A 22,638-nucleotide genomic window follows, 5' to 3' on the forward strand; every position below is an offset into this window, starting at 1 on the left:
CAACGATCTGCGCCCTCGCAATGGAATCGCACGCTCACATCGACTCCGAAGAAGGAAGAGGTGGGTGGTTGGGGGGTGGGGGGTGCGGAAGGGCGCGAGCGGGGAGTGGGGACGACGTGTCAGCTCCTGCAACGCTGGTCGTTCGCGAGATGTAACGCGCTCCCCAGTCGTCTGGAACTAAATCGAATTATAATTTCTCCGAACCGCGCCATCCGCATCGGGGTAACGCTGACTGGGCGTGCCGCGCGCCTTTTCCGCATCGCCGACGGACAGAAGGTATCATTCTCGATTTATTTTTTTCCCCATTTTAATGTAACCATTCCCTTTCGTGTCCGTTTCGCTCTCCGAAGGGATCGGTCGTAGTTTTTATTGCCCGCTTCTGCAGCGCATGGACCTGTCACGGTATAGATGAGGGCCCTTTAATCAGTGCAAGTATGCGCTGCGGTACCTTTGTCTCGCCAAATAACCGCCTCGGTAAGTCAGATAAGTCGGACGTGGTTCGTTCCCGATGGGTATACGCGCGCGTGCATTTGAAAACAGGGCAAACATATACGTTGTCTGTAGGGTGCGGCCGAGAAGCGTGGATCGCGCGCTTGACTGGCATTGGCTGTTTCAGGCTCCGCCCCTGTTCCCTCTGTATATAGAGAAGTCCAAATGACACCTCTGTGTAATTTGGACCTGTGCCTGATGCTATGGTCGTTCACCATTCACATATATCAAACAGAACGGCGCTTGCTTATATGGCGGAGAGACTTGCCACATGTTATGCGAAGGAAACCTTTGCGGCACCAAGTGTTCGCCTTTTTCTTCGCTTCAGTGCTTTGTGAGATTTCGCTCTTGCGTCGTCCCGATGTTCACTCTCAGGTGCATTGAATAGGAAAACGGACATGTGCGGGTTTTTTATACGAAAGCATTCCTTGGCTCATTGTGTGAGCTCGCCATCGTCGGAAATCCGTGGCAGAAAAACGGCCCACAAATTACGTACGTGATCTTCACCTAACCAAAAAAAAAAGGAGAAGTGGCCACAGTGAGGATTTGATTTTGTGCCTCGCCGTCCCTGATACCACTCCGTAGCCGAGCGCGCTAACCACTGCGCCACCGCTGCATTGCGCCACTGTTGCAACAGGCGACAGGGTTGAATATCTTCGAGGCTGTGCCCGTGGTTGGGCTCTGCCTGGCGGGTCATTCACCCGATGGCGCATGATAGAAGTGGCGCCACTGTCGGCGCTGTGGAGTCTTCATCGTCCGAGTTTGAATCGCTCGCGTATACACCATCAGGCGACAGATCAAAGCGGGACCAGAGGCGCCAGTTCGCTGCCGACGAAGTACGAGACCATCGCAACACAGCGAAACGTGCGATGCGAGCGGCTCCAGCGAAACAACGTTCACCACCCAAGCCCCCGACAACGCGAAAGTTAAAGCGAGCGGCTGTGCAGCGAGCACGGCGACCTGCGACGGGAATATTGGGAATCTAAGCTAGAGCCAGCAAAATTTCGCCGCAAAACTAAACTTCGCGACATGCAACACACTCGGAGACAAGTAATGCTCTCACATCTACAAATCATACGAATTGCTTAGATGCCTTCATATCTACGAACGAGTGATCTGAGCAACATCATCATCTTATGGACAAAGTAATAAAAAAATAAAGATGAATGCCTCCCAATTCCTCGTGTCCGACAGGCCCCGGTGACACGTCGTATAGTTGAGCTGTCGAGTGTGGCTGAAGCGTCGTTGGACTTCGTTACTTTGTTTCTTCTTGATAGATTTTTGTATACTCACAGCAGATGTGGCACGCAGTATAGTATACAGTGTAAATGCTGAATGAAGTACCTGTAATTGACAGATCATCGCAGCCTTGGTATAACATGTCGCTTGCTTTCGATGTCGTCGAAGGCAGTCGCTTTCAGAAGCACCGTTCTCGCGTGGTGACTGACGGTGCCTGGTTGGAACGTTAATTGGCGCGAAGGGGCCATCATTCTCGAGCAGCCAAGCACGCCCGTGCATAAATTTCGCATCAGGCTCTCCTTACGTATAGCTATATCGCCAAGGCACGCTCGGTCGTGGTTTGGTGTACGTCCGTCAGGCGGCAATCGCGCAGTGCGCGCTTTTCGCGTATGCGGAGCGAAACGCGTCTCAAATTTGTCAGTCGAAAAGAGAGTGCATCACCCGACTGCTTCCAAGAGCGAGAAGAAGATGACGATGAAGAAGGACACGAAAAAGGGGACGCGCGATCAAAGCGAATTAGGCGTGATGGATATGTCCAGCTCGCGCGGTTTGCGCCCGAAAGACGTTCGCTCGCGCGCTCACTCTGCAGAGCCGGTATTTGAGAGAAGCTGGAAAGAATAATACGGGGCGGCAGCAGAGCGATCGTTCATGATTTATTCAGGGGGTTCTTTGTCAGCGGCTGCGAGCTTCGCACTCCGACCGTACATACCGGAGTGCAGCTCGGCGCGCGGAGGAGCGAGCCGTCGCTGCAGGAGTGGTGCGAGCGCTTTTCATCTTGCGTGTAAAGCCATATATATACTATAGCGTACTAAGCGCCTGCAGCGTCCGCGGTGTGATGCGCGTCCTGTACGCTTTCTCCGTGTTTCCTGTTGCCTCCACCGCCTCCACTTACACTGCATCCGCACGCAAACACGTACCCGCTTCTTCCGCGGATCACGTCTCTGAATTTCAAGGTGCGCGTCCGCGGCACGCCGTATCAACTGCGAGAGCTTATGCACTCGCTCCCGGCGCCGACCACATCGCTTTCTTTGACGTGCGGGGACGCGCGCCCGGGCCGGCGCTGAAAGCGCCAGACGCGGGAAGTTGCAAGGCGCGTGCGGCTTGAACGCGAAGCGCTAGCTCACGACTTGAGCATAGAGGGGGGGGGGGGGGGAGAGGAACAAAAGACGAAAATGAACCTTCTGTATTTCATATGCGATACGCGCGAAGCTTCCACACCGATCGAACTCGCGAATAACCCTTGAAAATAAAAGAAGGAAAAAAAAAAAGCGGAGGAGGTGCGGGGGGGGGAGGAAGCGGGGAGAGCGCAGACTCACGGTCTGGAAAGGCGTATACACCTACATATACAGAAGATAGGCGGGTGGGAAAGTGAAAGAGAACGCGCGAGGGATAAGGAGAGAATTGATGAGCGTCGTACACCTCTGGACCGCGCCAGTGTTTCCGTTTTTCTCGGCCGGAATAAGATATCCATTTGGCAATACATCGACGGTGCCGTTGTCGGCAGCCGCGCGGCTTTTGCGTGACTCTTTGCGCTGAAAAGTGTTTTATCTCCATCGGTGTTCAATATAAAGCCAGCGTTGCCCGGCGTGCCGCGACTGGGTTCATCGGCCCGCCCGCTGGAGCGCACGCGCGTGTACGACGAACAGCCCGTTTTCCACCCGCGTGCTTCTTCTTGTCGGCGGGAGATTCGACGACGCCGTGCAAAAAAAAGGCCTCACGCCTCGCCGATATTGCAGAAAGCGCGAACGGGCAACAAAAGAGACAATATCTCCTCTCGCCAATGGCCGTCGTCGCCGCGGCGACGTCGGCCGCATCATCATAACCGATATACGTTCTGGCTCGACGCCGACCTCGCCAGCGTAAATATAGGTGCCTTTTTGTGCGTACGTTCGTCCAGATAGATAGCTCCTCGCCAATGCCGGGAAGCCCCTAGCCCCTGCGCCTCCCGCACAAACAAAAAACGCCGAGAAAAGTCGCGTCGGCAAGCGCACCGGAGTTTTGCGCGCATCCATCTTTTCATTCATCTTTCCGTTATGTTTCTTTTTTCTTTCCTTCTTCTTTCCTTGCGCGTATACGCGTATACGATTGCTTCGAGGCTGTACGATGAATTGAACTGAAGAATTTTTCGATTTTCATCTCTCTCTCTCTCTCTCTTTCTGTCTCTTTACACCTGATGACGTCGTCGTCGTATAGGGTTGTTATTCCGGAGGAAAATTTGACGCTCAATCTTCAGCAGCCTGGCTCCGGCATCCTCAGCGGCGTCCTTTATATAGCCACTGTTCTTCTTGTATGTATAGTGCGTACTGACTTGCGCCTCAATATTCTTCGCGTTCTGACTACTCTTTCATTTCTTCATTTTCTTTTTTTCTTCATCTGGCACTCTTCCTACGGCAAAAGAAATCGGCTCGTGCGTTCGGAGATGTATGTATACAGGGAGACCGCAGAACGCCGAGTACATGGTACATGTGTAGTGCAGACGCCCTTTCTCTTCAGGTATCTCCCAGCCTGTTCTTTCATCCTCCCCTTTGTTCCAGTTTTCAACCTCTACTGGGATTTCGCTCGGCTCTGTGCTTGCTGTCCTTTGCGTAATATTTCCACTTTTTTTTTCGTTTTGTTTTTGTCCTTTCATTTTAGCTCACCTCTGGGGTCGCTATGGAGAGAGAGAGAGAGAGAGAGAGAGAAAGAGAGAGAGAGAGCAAAAATCGGCTACTAGATGGCAGGCGCTCGAGCGAGAGACGCGGTTGCGAACGACTCATTTATTCCCGTGTGTGCTCCGCTGCTACGCCTCGCTTAAAATCCGCCAAAGTAGGGGGTGGAAAATAACGAGAACGAGGGGAAAACGTCGAAATGATAGCGAACCCTCCTTTTTTCGGTCCCCCGGTGGCCTTCCTTTATTTCTTAGCGTTAAAGCTTGCCGTTGTGGCTTATTTTCGTTTTTTACTCGCTTTATACGCACTGTTATGTTTCGCCTACAACGCGCGGTAATGCCGGCGCGGATGCAACGGACGCCGGGGCTTTGTTCAAAGCGGCGGACATTTTGGCCCGTCCGACGCCGCCTCAACGCCTACCCGCCAAGCGTGTCCAGGCGTGTTTCAGTGCCACGTGTCTTCGTGTGTGCGTGTGTGTGTGTGTGCCCTCGCTTGTCAAAGCGCGGCAGCGGGGAGCGGAGTTCCCCGAATGAGGAGCCTGGACGTCTCTCGGCTCAACTGTTCACGCCGTCGTGGGGGTGAAGGTTGGCGATGCGTCACTACACTCGGTTCAGCGGGTCTCTCGGCCCGACAGTTCGCGCCGTCGTGGGCTCCTGCTGCGCCGTCCCGTGACCTTCATCCCGTGACCTCCCCCCTTCCCTTTTGGACCGCGACGCCGAGGGTATAAGAGCAGCTGCCCCGGACGCCAGGACAGAGGCTCCGATTTGTACTGTTGAGTTACGTGCTCTCCCGTCTCTCCACTTCGGTCGACCTGACCGGCCGCTCCTTTGCTATGTTAGAATAAACAAGTTGTTTTGTTACCAGTCTTCTCATGCTTTGCTGGGACCTTCGGATGCTTCCAGTGCCCCAGGCCGCCAGGCCAACGCTACCCTTGGGGCTTGCGACCCATTGGCAATAACGGGCGTCAGCACCGAGACCCCAACAGCTCGGGCCAGCGGTACGATTCCAACATCTGATTGCCAGCGGTGGGATCGCGACAACGGAGGCCAGCAGCGAAGAGATGCGGTTGACTGTATGCTGAGCAGCTCAACGACCATCCGGGAGCAGTGCAACGAGCCCTGTGTGATGACTGGTTGCCTGCAGCGGAACGACTGCGCTGAATTCTTGGCTGCGAGGTTTGGTGAGTGCGGGACTTTCTTCTTCTGAGTTTTGCCAGGCTTTTGTTAGTGTTAGAAACAGAGCTGGTAATTGTGGTTGTCGTTGCTACCGGGTTAGTTTGCGGCAAGACAATAGTAGGCAGTAGAGAAAGCAGCATTCAGAGCAGCCATGGATTTGAAGTCGTTGCGCAAACCGAAATTGTTGGAGCTTGCGAGAGAGTTGGGTCTGGATGTCTCAGACAAACTCAGAAAACCAGAACTGCTAAGGGCTATTCTTGAGTTAGAAGCTGAGGATGACGAGCTGTCGGAATGCCTTGAGACCATTGAGGAGAGGGAGGAGCAAAAAGAGAAACAGGAGCGCGAACGTAAAGAACAAAAAGAGAAACAGGAGCGCGAACTTAAAGAACAGAAAGAGAAAGATGAGCGCGAACGTAAAGAACAGAAAGAGAAAGATGAGCGTGAACGAAAAGAACAGAAAGAAAAAGAAGAGCGTCAACACGCGTTGGAAATGAAGCGTCTCGAGTTAGAGATGGAACGCGCTCGTAATGGAAGTCAGGCACACGGTGCAGGAGAACGAGTATTGTTCAAAATGACTGACCTGATGCGGCCGTTTAAGCTTGGAGAGGACATTGGTTTGTTCCTGGTTAACTTTGAGCGAACGTGCGAGAAGCAGGGGTTCTCTCGGGAAACGTGGCCACAGCGCTTGCTCACTTTGCTACCCGGCGAGGCGGCCGACGTAGTCGCTCGCTTGGAGAGAGAGGAGGCAGAGGATTTCGACAAAGTGAAATCGAGTCTGCTAAAAAAGTACCGGCTGTCAGCGGAGGCGTTCCGTCGGAAGTTTCGGGAAAATGAGAAAGGCAAAAGTGAGTCATATACAGAGTTTGCGTACAGGCTTATGTCAAACATGCAGGAGTGGCTCAAAGAAGAGAAAGCGTTTGGTGACCACGAGAAAGTTCTGCAGTGTTTCGGGCTAGAACAGTTTTATAGTCGGTTACCTGAGAACGTGCGGTACTGGGTCTTGGATAGGCCAGACGTTAGTACGGTGGCTCGAGCCGCTGAGCTAGCCGAGGAGTTTGTGACGCGTCGGGCTCGCGGAGCTAAGGACGGTCAAAAGGGTGAATTTGGCTCCAAGTTTGAGAGGCCGAAGTTCACACCCATGAGAGCAAAGGGGGATACACGTAGTGCGGATGCGAGTGAAAGCAGTCCGACCGAACGTACGGAGACGGCGGCAACCGAAGCCGAACGCAGAAAGCGGTTCGAGATGAGGCAAGCGCGCGTTTGTTATACGTGCCAGAAGCCGGGTCACTTTTCGGCGCAGTGCCCAGAAACAAAACCAAAAGTCGTGTTTTTTTCATTAGGCAGCACTGACGAGAACATGAAGCTTCTCGAGCCTTACATGCGAGACCTCCTCGTGAACGGGAAAGAGTGCCGAGTGCTTCGCGATACCGCAGCTACGATGGATGTCGTTCATCCCTCTTACGTAGAACCCGATATGTTCACGGGCGAGTGCGCATGGATCAAGCAAGCAGTGGAAGCTCATAGCGTGTGTCTGCCGGTAGCAAAAGTGCTTATTGAAGGACCTTTCGGAGCACTTGAGACGGAGGCCGCAGTGTCATCTATGCTGCCCCCCCCAGTACCCGTACCTATTTTCGAACAGGTCCGATCACCTCCTGCGCGAGAAGGGGCTTTTGTTTGGTGAGGCTAGCGTTCAGGCCTTAACCAGATCGAAGGTTCGGGAGCTCGCTGCAAAGGCGGTAGTTGCGGGGCCAACGTTGTTGAACGATGAGAAAGGGTCAGAGGCGCAGCAAGCTGGTATTCAGAGCACGCCCGAACGGGATAAAATTGAGCCTGTAGCGTTAAAGGCACCAGATACTGGAGAGGAAATTCCCGATGCGGGACAGTTAGAAGAGCTTCCGGTCGAGCTTCCGGGACTAGGCTCAGTGACGAACAGGAAAGACACCGATCAAGTCATTAGTGACTTAATAAGTAAAGCATCGCTGTCGCCTGAGCAGAAAACCGAACTACACCAGCTCTTACAAGAGTTTCAAGGTCTGTTCTCTGAGAGGCCTGGTAGGACTTCTGTCCTTACTCATGACATAGAACTTACCTCCCCAGAGCCAGTACGATCCAAGGCGTACCGGGTGTCACCCCGCCAGAACGATATTATGGAGGCTGAGGTAAAGAAAATGCTACAGCTCGGTGTTATTGAAGCGGGTGAGAGTGATTATACCTCCCCTTTGATTTTAGTTGAGGTACCGGGCAAGGAACCTCGTCCTTGCGTCGACTACCGCAGGCTTAATTCCATCACTAAGGATCAAATTTATCCGATCCCTAACATCGAGGAGCGCCTTGAGAGCGTGAGTAGCGCTCAGTTTATTTCCACCCTAGATCTTGTCAGGGGTTATTGGCAGGTTCCACTTACAGAAGAGGCTAGTAGGTATGCGGCGTTCATTTCACCCATGGGGACATTCCGTCCTAAAGTTTTGAGTTTTGGTTTGAAGAACGCGCCATACTGCTTTTCGAGCCTCATGGATAAAGTGTTGCGGGGACAGCAAGAATTCGCTTTACCGTATCTAGACGACGTAGCGATATTCTCCGCATCCTGGCCGGAACATATGGCGCACTTGCGGGCAGTGCTAACCCGCCTGCGCGATGCGGGCTTGACAGTCAAGGCTCCCAAGTGCCAGTTAGCACAGGCCGAGGTTGTCTACCTCGGACACGTGATTGGTCGGGGTCGTCGCCGCCCCTCTGAAATAAAAGTGGCCGCTGTGCGAGACTTCCCGCAACCGCGCACGAAGACCGATATTCGGTCGTTCTTAGGTGTCGCCGGCTACTATCAGAGGTACATCCCCAGGTACTCTGATATCGCGGCTCCCTTGACGGATGCTCTAAGAAAGACAGAGCCGCAAACAGTCGTCTGGGAGGAGACGAAGGAAAGGGCTTTTAGCGCCCTAAAGAGCGCCCTAACAAGCCAGCCTGTGCTACGATCGCCCGACTACACAAAAGGGTTCGTTGTTCAGTGTGATGCTAGTGAGCGAGGCATGGGCGTTGTACTGTGCCAACGGGAAAATGGAGAAGTAGAACACCCCGTCCTGTATGCTAGTCGTAAGCTGACCAGTCGTGAGCAGGCGTATAGCGCCACCGAGAAAGAGTGTGCGTGTATCGTGTGGGCCGTTCAGAAATTGTCATGTTACCTAGCCGGCTCGAGGTTTATCATTGAAACGGATCACTGCCCTCTCCAATGGCTGCAGACCATCTCTCCCAAAAATGGCCGCCTCCTGCGCTGGAGCCTCGCTTTGCAACAATATTCCTTTGAGGTGCGTTACAAAAAGGGGAGTCTCAACGGTAACGCCGATGGCTTAAGTCGAAGCCCCTAACGTGAGAATCAGCCTCAAAATTGCTTGTTACTGATGTTTTTCTTCCTGAGGCAGGATTTTTTTTAACTTATTGCTTTTGTGTAGTGTTTCAAAGTGATGATGTGCTTTCTAGTGCAATTTTCCGATTTGTGGACGCGTTCTGAGTGCTGCTAAACTACTGTAAGGAACTAGGCAGCAGTAAAAAAGGGGAAAGAGCCTGGCAGGGCTTAGTGAGGGTTGTGCCGTGCTTGCTGACTGAGCGGTTGACTTTTGGCGTGGTTCTATCGCTTGCCGAAAACGAGAACAAAAATGTCAACTCTCCCGAAGTCACTTTGCAGTGTCCTGTGTGCACCTGAACGTGAGAACGAGGCCTTCTCTGTGCGCTGCGCTCAAGAAACGCCCAGGGACGCCCAACTTCGGTTATGAGCATCATCGAGCGACATCCCTCCGGACAGCGGATGCAGTCCCCTGACCATCGGGATCTCCTTCCCCCGGCGGGGCGGTCTGTTATGTTTCGCCTACAACGCGCGGTAATGCCGGCGCGGATGCAACGGACGCCGGGGCTTTGTTCAAAGCGGCGGACATTTTGGCCCGTCCGACGCCGCCTCAACGCCTACCCGCCAAGCGTGTCCAGGCGTGTTTCAGTGCCACGTGTCTTCGTGTGTGCGTGTGTGTGTGTGTGCCCTCGCTTGTCAAAGCGCGGCAGCGGGGAGCGGAGTTCCCCGAATGAGGAGCCTGGACGTCTCTCGGCTCAACTGTTCACGCCGTCGTGGGGGTGAAGGTTGGCGATGCGTCACTACACTCGGTTCAGCGGGTCTCTCGGCCCGACAGTTCGCGCCGTCGTGGGCTCCTGCTGCGCCGTCCCGTGACCTTCATCCCGTGACCTCCCCCCTTCCCTTTTGGACCGCGACGCCGAGGGTATAAGAGCAGCTGCCCCGGACGCCAGGACAGAGGCTCCGATTTGTACTGTTGAGTTACGTGCTCTCCCGTCTCTCCACTTCGGTCGACCTGACCGGCCGCTCCTTTGCTATGTTAGAATAAACAAGTTGTTTTGTTACCAGTCTTCTCATGCTTTGCTGGGACCTTCGGATGCTTCCAGTGCCCCAGGCCGCCAGGCCAACGCTACCCTTGGGGCTTGCGACCCATTGGCAATAACGGGCGTCAGCACCGAGACCCCAACAGCTCGGGCCAGCGGTACGATTCCAACAGCACAGTCCTCTCTGATATCTAACCTGCTGTGTACAGTGCATGCATCTCTCTTTTCGATTAGTGTCCCCTCCCCAGATAGCTGCTATCGATTTCCATTTGTCTCTGGCTGTTTCTACAGCCGCGAGATGGTATCTGGCCCCGCGTGAGTTTCTTCTCTCCCAACGTGGTGTACGTGTGCGCGGTGGTTGCCGCTATAGGAGACGGGGGAAACTCCGTTTACGACAAGGACGCGCGTGCCCGAGTAAAACGCCGAGGGGTGCTCTTTGAAAAGCGGCTGTGCTTGGCTGCGGCTCCGCTGTAGCGCTTATGTGGAACGCAAGCCAGCTGTGCTTCCGTATGTAGTGCGCCTGTGCTTGTGGGCGGAGAGTATGTTTGAGTTTGTGTTGCTCATCTGACGCGTGATGGTGCCGAGTTGTTTACTTCAATACCTTATAATATTATCGCGCAATTGAGGGCGTTGTTATAAGACGAGTCTTTAGGACTCTTTGACCTTGACAGAGTTAAGCTATCAAAGTAACATTGGTAAGTTGCTCTGTCAAAACTACATATCGCATCTCTTCTTTTCTCCCCCCCCCCCTTGATCTTGTCCCCGTAAAAGTAAACCGACAGTGTTATAGCGGCGAAGAAAACGATGTCCAGGTTTCTGTCGCTAAATATCGTGCCCGAACCGCAGTACAAGTGAGCTCACCATGTAATGCCTTGAATATCGTGCTTATACGCATAACCTTAGACTAAAAATATTTCCAGAAAAATACAAAGTTGACTTTCTGCATATTGCTATAACCAACCTGATTACTTTTTTTTTTTAAATCAAATAGTTAGTTTGTAGACTGCACTTCCCATTCGCCAACGCGTGCTCAACGGGGAAAGTAATTATCTACCAGTCCAGAGGTGGCTTGCACGAACATTTAATAACGAAAATAATAACGAATTTAAAAACGCGTTCTTAAATTCATTATTCTTTTCGTTATTAAATGTTCGTCCACGCCGCCCCCAATTCACTTGATGTTCTTCCTATGTTGACCTCGCCATCAAAACCTCTTTCGGTACGGCCTAAAACAACGACTCGCTTCGTTCGATTCTATTGCATCTTTACTATCCGTCACGCCCATCTTGCCGTTATTATAATAGAGACAACGTCGGCAGTGCGCTATTATATACCTATCACTGTTCATGCAGCAGCAGTCGCTTTGGATTAAAAGTGACATGTTGCTCCGCGCACGTGCTTGCATTCTCTTCAAAGACGCAGAACAACCAGAAATTGTGATTTGAAGCACACCGAAAAACAAGCTACTTTGTGAGAGACAACTTTCTTGGTCACAGTATGTCTAAGAACAAGGCCCTTGACGGCGTGTGTATGACGGCGTGTGTACAGTATTTTCTTTTTTCCAAGAAGGCGCCTCCGCAGCGCCGACGCTACAGCGTTGTATATTGTTCAAGATGAAGACGAGTTGAGTGCTTCCGGCGCCTCGAACTCTCTTATCTGTGGCGGAAGAAGACAGAGAAACTCCTTGTAACACTGTGAAACGCTTGGATTTTCTCGCCTCAGTTCCGAGTCCACAACACTCCATAGGAAACGACCTTTCCGCCTGTACGTCTCGGGAAGTATAGTCATTTCCTGGCTGTCGTTGCAATTTTCTGCTCTTATTCTTCGGAGGTCACGGCTTTCAATATCTCTCTCTGTGTGTGTGTGTGTGTGTGTGTGTGTGTGTGTGTGTGTGTGTGTGTGTGTGTGTGTGTGTGTGTGTGTGTGTGTGTGTGTGTGTGTGTGTGTGTGTGTGTGTGTGTGTGTGTGTGTGTGTGTGTGTGTGTGTGTGTGTGTGTGTGTGTGTGTGTGTGTGTGTGTGTGTGTGTGTGTGTGTGTGTGTGTGTGTGTGTGTGTGTGTGTGTGTGTGTGTGTGTGTGTGTGTGTGTGTGTGTGTGTGTGTGTGTGTGTGTGTGTGTGTGTGTGTGTGTGTGTGTGTGTGTGTGTGTGTGTGTGTGTGTGTGTGTGTGTGTGTGTGTGTGTGTGTGTGTGTGTGTGTGTGTGTGTGTGTGTGTGTGTGTGTGTGTGTGTGTGTGTGTGTGTGTGTGTGTGTGTGTGTGTGTGTGTGTGTGTGTGTGTGTGTGTGTGTGTGTGTGTGTGTGTGTGTGTGTGTGTGTGTGTGTGTGTGTGTGTGTGTGTGTGTGTGTGTGTGTGTGTGTGTGTGTGTGTGTGTGTGTGTGTGTGTGTGTGTGTGTGTGTGTGTGTGTGTGTGTGTGTGTGTGTGTGTGTGTGTGTGTGTGTGTGTGTGTGTGTGTGTGTGTGTGTGTGTGTGTGTGTGTGTGTGTGTGTGTGTGTGTGTGTGTGTGTGTGTGTGTGTGTGTGTGTGTGTGTGTGTGTGTGTGTGTGTGTGTGTGTGTGTGTGTGTGTGTGTGTGTGTGTGTGTGTGTACGAATGGAATTGCTGTTTTTCTGTTCCGCAACACATCACTGATTACTTAAATTCAATTTCCATTTTGTTCATCTTGATACATTGCACGGCAAAGAGTGAAGCAATGCAGTACAATTGTCAGGATTGATACTCTGTGCGGTTCTCATAAACATGGGACAAAATGTAACCTTTTCTTTTTCTGCTGCTAGGCTGGATGTGTAAGAAATGCGTATCGGCTGTTACTTCCGCAAAACAAAAAATTGGACGCTGCATTTCATAGTGATTCTCTTATTACAACTTTCTTCTTCATGCCCTTCGCCTTTAGATAGCACATAGCCGATTCACCGCTATCACCGCGATAAGCGATTCGGAGGAACGGATGATAAGCGATTCAAACTAAAGCAGCTGAATTAATATGCGTAGCATTTTCTCTACTTATTCAGTTTTCCTTGTTCATTTTTTTGTTATTTTTTACATGCGGCTGGGAGAAATCATTTTGCTTAGAACTTAGCACTCCTTGAGCCTATTTCGATTTTCGTCTGTCTTGCTTAAAAATTGACGCTACGTTAATATCAGCTTACTGATTATGCCTGACCCCAGTAACCACGAAGAAAAAAAATGGCAGGCCACCCTAATCTTTGAATTAGGTGTCTCTCAGTGGCACTCGCACCTCGGCGTTGGTGTTCTTTAGGTTAACTTTAGGCAAACGCAGCGCACGAACCGTACTCGGAGGCAACTGTTTTCCACTAATAAGCCGGTTAAATATCACGCCACCTTCTTATGTGTGATGCCGTTAGTGACGTCATTACTCCGCTTTCTACTTCCGAGTTTCCAGGAATATCGCCAAAGTCATGCTCCATGTGGCGGGTCTCTAAAGTCTACGATTCTGTGCTTTGGTGTGCGGTAATCAGTGATTTCTAAATAATTCTAATTATTCCAGACACTTCAGTAATTCACCTTGTAACTATAAACTTATGCTATGATATCATATATATGAAGAAACCCATGAATTTTGTACTGTACTACTCCTTCTCTATTTTTTTTTTTCTGATTTATCTTGTATTTCTTCCCCGGTAGTCTCAGGAGGGTACCGGAAGCGATGCGCAAGAAACAAGAGTGTCACTCGATGTTGGTGCCACTAAAGAAAAAGTTACGCAGCGCACACGCTGTAATGCCTTGCGATTTGCATTCCGATGTTACAACTAGTTAATTGCACCTGTAACTTACCAGCGTACAAACGGCGAAAATAAATATTGTAACCGCAGGCATTAGTGGTGATGGCAACATGCGTAGTCCCGTTTGATGTGAACCCTGCTAATGGCACTACGGAAGCTTCAAGGGGAGCCGACTATGGGCTTCGTACTTTGTTATTACATTTCCATTGTTCTATCTCGGCAGCGTTCCAAGAAATCAGGCGCTATCTAGACCTAGGCGCAGCATATAGTGCTTTTTTTCTTCTCCTTTATTTTTTAAAATCAAGAAGCTTCTTCGAATCCGAAGCTATAGTGCTTTTTTTTCTTCTCCTTTTCTTTAAAATCAAGAAGCTTCTTCGAATCCGAAGCTAACTATACTTTTTCGAGGCCTTAATCTGTGTTTACGCTTTTGCGCTGCTCTTTCGAATGTGCAGGCCGGGCTGGCAGCCAAATTTTAATTGCCGCCATGGCACAGAGCTCCTCATACATATGCAGAAGACTTCTTATCCCAGCTTCTGTTGTGCTAGTGGTACGGCTTACTAATTAGATTTTTAATTATTAACTGCAGGCGGCGTACGCCCGTGTGGTCTGCGCTCAAAAACTGGCAGAGAGCAACACCGCCTTGTGCTTGGCGGCGAATTTTTCGGTCAGTGAACTCCTTAAGCCGCACTAATCGCTGCTAATGAAGGCAGTCCTAAGGACGTGGACGCGACATGTTTGCCTGCGGTTCCAGCGCTTTCTTGCAGAGAGCTTTGTGAGAAGTTCGATGCTCTTGAAGTGTGCTTCGTGAATGATGCGCCTCGCCTGCTCTCATTACCATTGAATTGACGCTGCCAGGGGCGCACGCATGTAGAGCGTTCTGTTAGCCCCGGATGTACCACAGACCGTCTCGACCCAAGGAAATAAAGCTAAGACCTTGACGGCCAGGACCATGTTTAGCAAACACGAACTGATTCTCATTGCGCAGTAATAACGTTGCGTCTCTTTTTCTTTTTTTCTGTCCGCAGGGGTGGAAGACTCAAGGAAACGAGACATCGTTGGTGAGTGAACGAGATATTTGGGGATGCTTCGGTACCAGTAGTGGTTACGGTTTCCTTCGGCTATCGAAGTATCCTTCCTTCCATATAGCTATAGCAATGCCACAGAACTAGCTATACGTATAGCGCAACCTCCGCAGCTGTTTCAGGTAACTGTGTGGGTGTTGTTTGGATCCTTCCTCAACACGCATTAACAGTCGCAAAGCATTCACTCTTGCAAAAAAGTATTATGATGCATGCGCATCAATAAGCTGTCGTTACTATAAAACTGGATTTTATATTAGCTGTTGTTAAGCAATGGCGGCACATCGAAAGCAATCTGAAATGTGCATCCAGAGACGACTAGTTTTAAGGGATGCAACTACAATTTTAACTGATGCGATCGAGCCTACGGATCCATCGCGTAAGCAATGCGACTATACTGCGGTGAACTGCGATGACGCGTTAACTATACCGCGCACGTTCATTGTTTGAAAGTCAGTTTAGAAAAATCAAAACCTATAAAGGGTCACCGAAACAGAATGCCCGTGCTTTCGTGAACAGCTGAAGCTGCTTTCTCGCAGGACTTCGAGCTACGCATACATTTACCGTAGCAACAAATTCTTAGCGACAAATCATAGCGATCTCCCTACAATATACGGCATATCCTACATTTTGATTTGTTGTAAATATATCAGCGCTCTCAGGCGGTACATGTAAGGACCTCGTGTGGGGGCTTCTGCCATATGACTTGTACGCATATAAAGGTCCACGGCAGCGCCCGCACGCTGGCGCTAAGACAGTGCTACGTCGTCTACTTGAACCACAAATTGCAAGTCCGAACGGCCGCCTCAAACAGACTACGTAGGCGAAATTCTCAGACGTCTCCACCGCACTTTTGTCGGGCCGCTTTTGAAAATACTCCAGGCAGACATGTGCTTGAGTAAAGCGACATGTACGCACACATAAACGCAAATTTGACTCGATCACTGCTACTGCTACTAAATCAGGTCATGCTTGTGGTGTCCTCCAATATGTATCCGTACGCGACGTGTACACACGACGTATGGCGTTGTTGCTTAACCATATTGAATATGTACCGGCGTATACCGGAATGCGAGGAGACGTATCCGGTAGTATAGCATTACCGTTGACGACATCTTGTCACATTCTTATTACTATTAGCTTTGAGAACATATATTCAATTGAATGAGAGGAAAGGAAGAAAGCAGGCAAACAACTGCCACCAAAATGTTCACATCTGCATACACTACGAGAAGAGGGACACATAATCATTAAAAAAGAATAAAATTAGGAAGAGGGGTAGAAAAGAAAAAAGATGACAAGTTACAATGACGAAACAAAACAATTGCGAGTATTGGAGTACGGCAATGGGAACAGAAAAAGAAGTGATATCAAGACTGCCAGACCAGGTCCCACAATGAGAAAAACAAAAACAAAGAAATTTCGATGTCTCATCCCCCGCAATAAAAGAAGTTAATAAATAAAATGAAGAGTAATAAGTGCAACACTGTCAGCTAATTAGCTATAACGCAATCAAAACTTTCCGTGTTTTCTTTCACCAAAACACCGCAAGGTATCGCCACAAGCGCTGCTCGCGTCAGCGCCCGCCATTATGTTCCGCGTGCCGGCCTAAAATGCTAGCATACACCTCCGCTACGCCAAACCTTCTAATGCCTCCGCCGAAGGCCTGCCTCGTCCGCCACTTCAATTTGAATCCGTCGCGTTGATCCGCTTGCATTAGGACGCGGAGAGCGTTCGAGGACGGCGGTCCGAAGACCGCGGCGACGGGGACCCCGCTTGCCTAATTGCGTCCTCGAAGATCCGGCTGGCCGCTCCTTGGCGGGTCTGTTTACGCGTGGACAGCGGTTGCCCGCGGGGCCCTGTCTCGTGAATGCGCCGCACTTTGTGGCGCGCTTACATGTGTTCGGAAGAGCGAGCGGACAGGCATATTCGTGTAATGAGCGCAGAAGACGACCTGCCGCGCCTTGAGGGCGCTCGCTGTGTAATCTTGGAAAATGAGACGCTCCGCGCGGTCCGCCGTTCGGCGAGCGCTCGGCGACCTGTGTCATCTGCCGCGACGTGGCGGAAGTTTTGACGTAGCTGTTGTTTGTTTGTTTGCTTTGGATTAGCTACTCGAGGATCGATAAATTTAATCTGCAGAAATTTTTCGGCGAAATGTAAATGTGGCTGCACCTGAAGGGTGCATTCGGCTTACTTCGTCTGCCCCCCCCCCCCCCCCATCCCCCCCAACTCCCCATCTCTTCTATATACGGTGTGATCATTCTTCGGTATTACGAACATTTTTTTAAAAAAAATCGCCTGTGGCAGGCAGCATATAATTCTTGTCCTTGAGCTGGTTTATTCTAGAGAGAGAGATAGAGAGAATGATGAATGGTTATTTGAAGAGGCGGACATTACTAGCACGTAATCGAAACACATGAACTAATTGTCAACAAATCACTAATAAACTTCTTAAGTAAATTGCTTTACGGCACATATTGTAGTCTACGAATTGTAGCCGGGGAGATTGCAAGTCTTATCAAATTGAAATGAATTTTCGGGAATCAAGACAAGGTGCAAAATAATTAATTAATAAGTTAATCAGTAGTCTTGTTAACTATATGTATTTCAATTTCTCGTGCAAGTAATGTCCGCATCTGTGAATAATCCCGCTAAAGGAGTAGAATTAGGTTATCTGCAACAAAGAACCCTTTCTTTTTTTAACATTCCGTAGAACTTAGAAATGATCCCCCCTAGAGCGTTTCTGAAAGGTAATTGCAATTCATATGCTGTACCGCTACTCAATTTTGCGCTCCCTTCTCATGTCTGTCGAATCATGCAAAAAAGCGATGAAGAGAGAAAAAAAAAGGGCTTTGTGAATTCGGCCCCACTGTATGTATAACATCAGTAAGACCTTATACTTTGGCATTAAACCGCGAGGTGCGAATATTAGAAATCTCGAGTACGAATCGAAGTAATTGCTATTATATTTACGTTTCATTGGAAAATTTATTATTAGAAATCGTCTAAAACGTGTTTCTTCCGAATATGTTAGGAATCACACGAGTTATTGAAGTATATCAAAGGAGAGATAATTACGGAAATGAGGACTATTTCGAATGACTCTGCCGCAACGGATATGCAGTTGCTGCGCAGGAATGCCAGTTCTTGAGCGAATGCATGGGTCAGTTAACTTCTCGTTACTTTTCATTAATAATCATTGACCCTTACGCAGCCATAATGAGAATTTCTCGCCTATAATTTCAGGCAGCGAAACTTATTATTTGGTCATTCGTATACCGTGTTTTCGTCCCTTTTGAAACAATATGCGATGCTGTAGTGTTACACTCCTCTCCTCTAACGAACTCAACACTCTAAACATGCATCTGGTCATGTGTTCCTTACTCTTTTGTTGTCGATGTTGATGATGATGATCTCTTATTGCCATTGTAAATCAGATAACTGAAAGTAGTTGTTCCGCATTTACAAGATCCTCAGTTAATCGGCTGTCCATTTCCGAACGGCATTACGTGCATTTAAATATGCCTAAGGTAATCCATGTAAACAATGTCAGTGAGCCCTCTCTCTCTCTCTTTCTCTCTCTTATTTCTTTCTTTTTGCCAAGAACAGTTTCATTGTGTTTAAAAGTACAATATTCGATTCGAGTATTCTAAAACATTTCTATTCGGATTGATTCGGGAATTTTGCTATTCGAACACTTCTGATAAATATTTGTGCAGCGGAACGCTATAGCGATGGTCTTGCAGGCTAGTTTAATTTCTTGCTCTGTATCGAGCTTTTTTTTTTCTTTCTTACTTGGCTTTTGTTTTTTTCTCCTGGTTGCACCGCAGCGAGCGTGGAAGTCCCATGACGCGGGAACGAGGAAGGAGTTAAGCCGCAATTAGCCACCTCAGCCGAACCACGCTAAAAAATGCGCCGACGTTAAAGCAGGAGCACGGAGCGAGAGACAGCAAAAAAGGAAAAGAGAAAAAAAAAATAAATATACGGAACCCAAAACACGATACTCTATTTTGCCCTTCACGCAACTTACCTGCGCGCCGTCCAGCTCCGAGCAAATATCGCCAGTCGAGCGCGCACCGTGCTGCTGGTTAAGGTGCGCTAATCATTCAGGCAAGGAGATTACATCGAAAAAAAAAAAGAAATATATATCTGCGCAGTAAGAAGGACGGGGGAGATCCCCGCTGCGCACGCTGCACACGTTGCTCGTGCGAAACTACACAGCAGGCCTCCCGCGTGTCTTTTTCCTTAATGAGCTCGATTAATTTGCTTTCTCTGTACAGAACCGTGCGCGCACGCCCGCGCTTTCCTTCCATTGCAAGGTCTTCTACGCCGTTCCTTCGATCCGAGCGGTCTGTTTTTGCCCCCCCCCCCCCCCCCCCCCCACCGCCCCGTCCCTTATTTCCAACACCCTTAGCACCCCTTTGCACTCTTCGTCCCGACGTCTTGTCCGTGGAGTCGTTCTCGCTTGATTCTGATCGTCCGCTCTTTCTGTTCTTCTCGTTTGCTTTTCTTTCGATGCTCCTCCTCGCGGGCCCTCTTGCGCATGCGCTAATGCCTTTGTTGGCGAGTCCGCGCTTTTTCCTTCGCTTATAGCGGGGGACTGCAGTGCTCGCGTTACACGCGACAACTGGGCTGGACTCCCGCTTGTCGTTTTTAGGGCGACCGCCGGCAGCTGGCCTCGCCTCGGCGCTGTCGCAATTAGATTTTCGGCCTGTCTTTGCCAGGCTTGCCTTGGCTGTGTGAGGGTCGTTGAGTCTCCTCGCCGCGCTCGTGGGATGCTCTGCCATCCCGTCTGTCTTCTCTTTTCTTTCCTGTCCTTTCTCTTTTTTTTTTCAAGCTCTCCGTGGCCCTCATAAAGCAGTAAAGCTGTCGTGAATTAAGCCAACGAATCCGCGCCCGTCGTCTTCTGCGGGCACTCCCAAGTCGGTGCGCGCGACTTCCCGGAGAGCTGGCTTCCCTTTGTGCCGTCTTCAGGAGACGGACGTTTCCGTTCGAAATGTAATTAAATAGGACTTACGAGTGGAGAAGGAAGACGTCAGGGAGTGGGGACGGGAGGAACGGAACGAAGAAAACGTTTTAATGCGGAACAGGGCTGAGGAAACGATTTAATGGAAAGTTTGCAAATTTGCCTGAACCGTTAGCGGACCCTCGCTGATGCATAAATTGGTGGATGGTGTGTTTTGGGTGTGCTTTGTGCATATGCGAGTATTCAGTCTGTACCGCGGACACTCAACGATACACTCGCGCAGCAGCTAAGTAAAGCAAAGCGTCGGCGCTACAATTTGCCAAGTGGTTGTATTTTCTTTAGTCTTGACTGTGTCGACACAGGGTACTTCTTATTTTGCTTTCTTTGAGAAGCTTTTTAGAAAGTTTAAGGTGAATATTTGTAAGGTAACTCCTCTCAACCTAAGCGACAGAATTTTCTCAGATGATGTTTGGTTACCTCGTCGTTGTTATTGGGAAAATATACCTCTTTTCTTTTTTTTTTAGTGCCGGATTTCATCGTCAGGTTTTCCTGTGTGCATTTGAACTTCGTAAAAAATTTTCACTTTGGGTTGGTTTCCGTTGGTTGCTGTATCTTTAACGTGTTTCCACTTCATAGCATGCATACATTCTAGTGACTTCGACTGTTTAGCAGCTGCTTCTGGAAATGCGACCTTTTCAAATGACTGCCATCGGATTCACTGTGAAAACCAAGCGCTCGCTTTACTCTGTCTCTCAGTTCTTTAAAGTACGGTTCCGAGAACATCGTTGAAATATACTTCAGTCATATATCAACGCCTTTCCTGCGGTCACAGCGGAGCCAGTTAGCGCTAGTCTGCGCTCACACACGGCAAATTTTGAATGAAAACATGAAGCTCACGGAACGCTGCTAATAAAATCTGATTACGCTCAACTGCGCGGAAAAGGCCTGAGGAAAAGCACCTGTCTAAAACCAACTGTGCCTTTATTTTCAGCACAGTGCATTGACCACCCGATAGTGATAACGCTGCGCTTCCCGATCCGCGCAAACATATATTACTTCTCCTATAAAAACCTCTCGGTACGTGCTGAAGGATGGCCGCCGATTCCTTAGTGGCTAGCTCCCCCGGGTCCCGGCTTGCCGGCGTTCTTATGACAGTTGCCAGAGCGAGTGTTGCGAACCTCCCGCTTCCAAGGCCATTTCGCTTTGTTTTCTTGAGTTTGCAATCACTGCGCTAATGGCGCCTGTTTCTCTTCTTTCCGACGGGCGGTCTTGCCTCTTAAGACGGAACATTGCGTTTCTTCTTTTCACCTCACCCCCGTTTCTTTTTCTTTTATTCTTGTGCTAGCTTCATGCTTGGTCCACGTACGTTTGTTTTCTCGTTAATTAGAACAGGCAGGAGCAGGGTAGAGAGCAGACAACGACACGCACGCGCGAGAACAATAGAAGACGGTGAGGCTGACCAGAGTCCTCTGTGGTTCTCAACCACGACCGTACTCCCGAAAATGTGATACAGGCGTAACAAGGCTCGAGAAGAACGGTAAGAGGAGCTTGACGCCGCGCGCGGTCGCGGGAGAAAATGGCGTGTCCCGCACGATTTCACGGAGGAGTTGTTGGTAGCGCTTAATATTTGGCGTTGCCAAACGCTATAAATCTGCGAGCGCTCACGATGTTACGACCAGCCGACGACGCGTACGTTATTCTTTCGAGGTCGGCGTGGCCGCGCTACGCAGAAAAGCAAGGTAAGGTAAAGAAAAGCGATTGTGGAAAGATGTTCGCTTGAACGGCATGTTTCTTGAATAACAAGGAGAGTGCCATCGAGACTGTATTTAGGGATGAAATGCTGGCCACTTCGCTGACCGAGCAATGCACCCTGTGAAAGAGGAGGAGGATGAGGAGGATGAAACCTTTATTCAGGTCCTGTACAAGGTGTTGCCACCTGCCCGCCTGGTCCCATGTTGGGACCGGGAGTACAAGCCTCCTAGCCCTATCACGGGCGTACTGGACAGCCAGGACTTGAGGGATGTGATCGTGGGATTTAATCATTCCTGAAAACCGATTCCGGGAAATGCAGAGCCGAGCGACCCACACTCCCAGAGCATAATTTTCAAGCGTGCATATCTCCTTTTTGCATGCTTTGCATACAATATTCACGTCTGCAATGTCATACCATTCCTTCATTTGTGCTGCACCCGCCGTGGTTGCTCAGTGGCTATGGTGTTGGGCTGCTGAGCACGAGGTCGCTGGATCGAATCCCGGCCACGGCGGCTGCATTTCGATGGAGGCGAAATGCGAAAACACCCGTATACATAGATTTAGGTGCACGTTAAAGAAACCCACGTGGTCGAAATTTCCGCAGTCCTCCACTACGGCGTGCCTGATAATCAGAAAGTGGTTTTAGCACGTAAAACATCACAATTTAATTTTTCATTTGTGCAGGTGAATAATAGGACTGTGTTTGTAATTGCCTAAGTATAACTGCTTGTGCTCTGTTTAGCCTATAGTTAGTGAAGAAGTGCAAACTCCCTCCTTTCCATGTAGTAATCTCTTGCACGGTTAGCTGCGGTAAAGAAGTACCTAGGAAGAAATCGTCTTTCCTGTCTGCCTAAATATATTGATGTTCTTCTTTTTTTTTGCCATTAAAAATCATGGCTCGTTACCTCTCAAAGCTGCATATTCAGATCGGAAATGGTCGCGTCCAGAAATGTCTTAACCCTGTACTGCTGTGGTGAAGGAATATGCATGTGACCCTGAAACGTTGATTTATAATTCACGTGACAGTCGTTGTTTCAAGTAACCTTTTTGCCGCCACTCATAAAAACAGCAATAAAGGCGAAATTGAATTGAATTGAACTCCAACGATGTTGCGGGAGATCAGGCAAAAAGCTCATCAATCAAAATTATTGCTAATTGAGTGCTTTCCTGTAACGG

The 22,638-nt window shown here is 49.5% G+C and overlaps 1 protein-coding gene across 1 annotated transcript in view; it reads left to right on the forward strand.

Annotated features, from left to right (window-relative positions):
- LOC126536276 (uncharacterized) overlaps window positions 1-22,638 on the forward strand; it is a 313,085-nt gene that overhangs the window by 87,311 nt on the left and 203,136 nt on the right. Inside the window, exon 2 of the mRNA XM_055073899.2 lies at window positions 14,691-14,723. The gene's annotated coding sequence lies outside the window, so the exon portion shown is untranslated. The remainder of the gene's footprint in view (window positions 1-14,690; window positions 14,724-22,638) is intronic.

This window comes from Dermacentor andersoni, chromosome 4 (genome assembly GCF_023375885.2).
Source record: "Dermacentor andersoni chromosome 4, qqDerAnde1_hic_scaffold, whole genome shotgun sequence".
Classification (NCBI taxonomy): Eukaryota; Metazoa; Arthropoda; class Arachnida; order Ixodida; family Ixodidae; genus Dermacentor; species Dermacentor andersoni.